Source organism: Lipotes vexillifer, unplaced genomic scaffold, assembly GCF_000442215.2.
Source record: "Lipotes vexillifer unplaced genomic scaffold, Lipotes_vexillifer_v1.1 scaffold1221, whole genome shotgun sequence".
NCBI lineage: Eukaryota > Metazoa > Chordata > Mammalia > Artiodactyla > Lipotidae > Lipotes > Lipotes vexillifer.
The window spans coordinates 353,299-358,075 of NW_006783353.1; the positions used below are offsets into that span (position 1 = coordinate 353,299).

The 4,777-nt window shown below is 45.2% G+C and overlaps 1 non-coding gene across 1 annotated transcript; it reads right to left on the bottom strand.

Moving 5' to 3' along the window:
- Positions 1–2,647: 2,647 nt before the first annotated feature.
- Positions 2,648–2,720, bottom strand: TRNAG-CCC (transfer RNA glycine (anticodon CCC)). Its single transcript has one exon. It is a non-coding gene; the product is annotated as a tRNA-Gly (tRNA).
- Positions 2,721–4,777: the final 2,057 nt, after the last annotated feature.

Genomic DNA, 4,777 nt, shown 5'->3' on the forward strand with positions numbered 1-4,777 from the left:
CCTCCAGCCCAGGGCTTATGAAAATGTAGCAGAAGCCACTCTGCATCCTCCGAGTTAGTAACCCAGCCCCACCCCCTCCTTTCTGTATAATGAGACCACTAGGGAGAGGAAGGTCATTGTTAGCAGCCTTGTGGAGAGAGCATTGTGGGGAGTGAGAAGTTTCCCCTCCCTCCCCACAGAGGAGGGCGGAGGGATGTGTTTTTCTGTCTAAAGGAAGGAAGGTGTAGAGTTCTTAAGAGCACTTGTATAGATTGATTGTATAGATTGTATAGCTCTGTAAGAAGAGGAGATTTTTATTCTCAGGTAGTTATCTGCTTGGGCAGTGGCTTTGCTGATGAGCCCCTGTACCCACTGAGCAGGGGGCACAGAGCCAGGAGGCACAGGGAGGGGGGCAGGGAAGCTGACAGCAGTTCCACCATTTGGCAAAGATGAGCCCATAATAGGTAGAGGGGATGCTGCACAAGGTATGTGAACTTAGGCTGGTTTACTGATACACTGCCCCGGGGACTCTGGCAGCAGAGGCCATGAGGCTGGGAGCGGGGGCTCTAGTAGGGTGGAGATGGAGCTGGACCCCCACTTCAGGGAACTTCAGGGAACTGTGGGAGGAACTTCAGGGTTCTGTGAAGAACATCCCCCCTGTGCTTGTAAGCACTTGGAGATCTGACACATGGTCTTGAGGTCTTCAGGGCCAGAAGGTGAAGGCCAGAGAAGCCGCCACGGCCAACAACACGGGGTGGGTCTCTGAGGTCAGGGAAGTGATGATCCTTCTGCTCCTCCTCCTGCCTTCTCCTGTTCCTCAATCCAAGAACCTCAGAAGAGATGGAACCTAGGAGGGAGGGAGGTGGAATGTGTAAAGCATACCCCCTCCCCCCCACATACATGTGCTCCGTGCCTTCAGCCACCAGTCTAACGGAGGGTGGGGGTGGAGAGCTTTGAAGTGCACACGAGATTGAAATTTAAGACTGGTTCAGACCAATTTTAACAGTGAAAATTGACTGAATAGTTTGGACTCTCCCCAAGATGTTGTTAAGAGACAGAAAATGTGGATTTGATAAAGTGGGGATAAAAGCAGAGATGGGAAAAAATAGAATACTTTTATGTCTATACTCTGATGAGGAAAGGCACTTAATAAACCAATCCCATCTAGCAAAGTGGAGTCCAAGAAATGTAGAAGTTCCCTGGTGATGTGACAGCTGGGGTCCCAGACTGGCCACCCAGGGAGCAGATGTGGTCTGGCTGCCCTCACCCGCCAACAGAGTGCGGTGAGAGGGCGAGGCTGAGAGCCACCCCTGCCACTCTGGAGAAGCCTCAAGAATTCTCCTTCCTGAAGATGCACAGCTGAGCCTAGCCAGCACCGGCACCAAGGGAACAGGGAAGGGAGGGGTCTCCTGAGACCACATCTCAGACTGAGATGGGGTCTAGATTTGGATCTGAAAGTATGTGAGTGACAACTATATGAATGTGGGTGACTTTTAAAATGAAATTGCAAATGGCTTCTCGTAACCATAAAAGTTTAAGTTGGTAAACTGCACCAGTTATCATTCAAATCATCTCTTTTTGATATTGGAAAATTTCCAGCTTATATTTAACATGGCTATGAGTATATGTGTATATAAATACCTGCACCTAAAAATGCTGTTAGCAGGGTCGATTCTGCGATTCTCTTCCAGTTCTGATTGCATTCTTATGAATTAAAGTTCCAAGGTGCAAACGCAGCCGACAGCTGTACTGGTGATGTATGAGGCAGGGCTGTACCCAGTTCACATTTCCAAGCTTGCATTTGCTCTTAGGGGCTTAGTGAGCTAAGAACTTGCAAATGTCGGTGAAATGGGAGCCCTGACACATGGTTGCTGCTTGGAAGTGGATCTGATTAAGGAGCAGGCCCTGCTTTTCCATCATCAGTTCCAGTCCTGGCTCTAAGCACCAATTTCCTCAGCCCCAGTGCTTTACTTTTCTTGCTGCAGAAGCTGTCAGAGCCTTTTTTTCTTCTTACTAATCCATGATTTACAAGGGTGGGTAATCATATTCTCATTGATCTTGCAAATCAGAGCTTCCTGTAACTAGCTGCTTCCCATCTACGATAATCACTGAAGTCACATGGGCTATCACAAGTTTGCAAAGTTTGAAGGAAAGAGCCAGTATTTTACAATCATAGTTGGATTGAGTATTGAGGTCAAAAGCAAGGTTAGCAAAATTCTCTTATGTTTTTTTCCTGCCCGACATTGTTAGGTAGGGTGATTTTTCGGAGAGGATTGTCGTTAAATAACTTCTATCTTCTGTAGCTTTGTGCCCTTGGGAAAATTATTTAACCTCTTTACACCTTAGTTGTATCATATTTAAAGAGGATAATAATAGTATCTACCTCTTAGAGTTGTTGTGAAGATTAAGTGGCTTTTTATGGACCTGTATGTAGGTATAAACATAGGTCTAGACACGGATTCGGAAGTATAGATATAGGTAGAACCTTAGATTTATTCCTAACACATAGAAAACTTTTTTTTTAATTAATTAATTTATTTGGCTGCGCCGGGTCTTAGTTGTGGCACGCAGGATCTTCGTTGCAGCACGTGGGATATTTTAGTTGCGGCATGCAGTATCTTTAGTTGCGGCATGCAGGATCTTTTAGTTGCGGCAATGCAGGATCTAGTTCCCTGACCAGGGATCGAACCTGGGCCCCCTGCATTGGGAGCACAGAGTCTTAGCCACTGGACCACCAGGGAAGTCCCGCACATAGAAAACTCTTAATAAATATTATGATCACTGTCACTGCCACTACTATTATTATCAGTTTTCAAGATAGTAAGAGGCAGTATTGCATAGTGGAAAGAGCACAGATAGGTTTTAGAGGAAATGAATTCTCAAGGCATGGCTCTGACATTTACTGCCAGGCCTTGGGCAAAGTAAAGGACCCTTCTGAGCTTCAGCTGCTGCACCATCAAGTGGGCAAAATAATGCCTTTGGTACAGAATATTCAGTGAGGATAGTGAGGAGTGAATAAGGTGACATGTGTAAAAGTACCGGTGCCCAGCCGTCCTCAGTGTATGTTAGCTACTTCCTCTGTTTTTAGAGGCCAGGATGACACCAAGTTTTGCATCTTTACACTCATTTCTTTGTCTTAATATGTTTCACCCTTCTCCTCCGTCATTTTGAGGAGATAAAATACGTGATTTCCCTTGACTCAATTCCACCTCATTCTCCTCTATGCGGGGATGAACACATACCAGTACCCAGTGGTGGAGCTGAATGACCCACCTTGTCTTCCAGGACCAGCTGAGTCTGACTAATTAACTTAGTGAACATATATGCCCAGGTGAGCATGTGAGAGGGATCCATTTTTCTTCTTAGAACCTTCTGCTGGAGGAGAACAGTCCAGGCCACGGCCAAATCTGACCCCACGTGCTTCGAGCTTAGGGACCTTCCTGATTGTAGGCCTGGAGGGTAGGAGGCTCAATCATGGTGTCTGTTCTCTGCTAGAGGAGCCCAGGCAGGGGAAGGGGGTCGGGCCACCTCATGTCTTTCCCCCGGCTACACACTGGAATCACCCAGAGAGCTTCAGAAAATCTCAATACCCAGGCGGCACCCAGTGCAATCATATCAGAATTTAGAAAAGACGTTTGGGTGATTCGGATGTGTGGTTAAGATCAAGAACAACCATCCTAGGCCACTCCACTAAGACCTTCACACGCAGGGAAATGCCTTTGTAATTACACTGCCCTTTAAGGGAACCTCTAATTCTATTTAACGTGTGATAAATCTTTTTGCTTTTTGAGCTACCAACCTATTGTTTTAAATTCTAATAAATTTTATTGAGGTACTGGTTTACGTAGAATTAAAAAGCATCTATTTTAAGTGTATAGTTCAATGAATTTTAGCAAATATACACATAAACTGAAGAGTGGCAGAAGATGCTATACCAAAATATGCCACTTTGGCATAAGAATCGAGTTAAAGGCACTTGAAAAACAGCATAGAGAAGAAAAACACTCTGATCTTCCTTCTTTTTCTCAAAAGCAGGAGATGAAATTCCCATGTGAAAGATGTCCTTCCTGTAGCAGAAGGAAAGTAACGTTCTTATTGTCAAGGACGAGAAGTTGAGACTGAGAGACTTCTGTAAAATAGACCGTGTTAACATCATTCTTATTTTCCTTGAGCTTCCCAAAATAGTTTAGTTACTTTTCCACAATTACCTCTCTTGTTCAACCTGCTATAAAAACCTGTAGGTTCTTCCATTTCTTTGGGTCTTTATTCCTTATGAGGGATCTTGTGTCATGTGAAATTTATATACATTTGTGTGCTTTTCTTCTGTTAATCTGTCTCTCATGTCAGTGCAATTCTCAGGGCCAGCCAAAAATCCCTGAGAGTGTAGTATTAAAATTTTGCTTCCGGGCTTCCCTGGTGGCACAGTGGTTGAGAATCTGCCTGCCAATGCAGGGGACACGGGTTCGAGCTCTGGTCTGGGAAGATCCCACATGCCGCAGAGCAGCTAGGCCCGTGAGCCACAACTACAGAGCCTGCGTGTCTGGGGCCTGTGCTCTGCAACAAGAGAGGCCGCTACAGTGAGAGGCCCGCGCACCGCGATGAAGAGTAGCTCGTGCTCGCCGCAACTAGAGGAAGCCCTCGCACAGAAACGAAGACCCAACACACCCAAAAATAAATAAATAAATAAATTTATTTAAAAAAAAAAAAGAACAAAACAGATGCTGTCACTGTAGGGTTTAACTGACTAAGCTTTAAAAAAAAAAATTTGCTTCCCATATGACACTCATGTAACCACCAC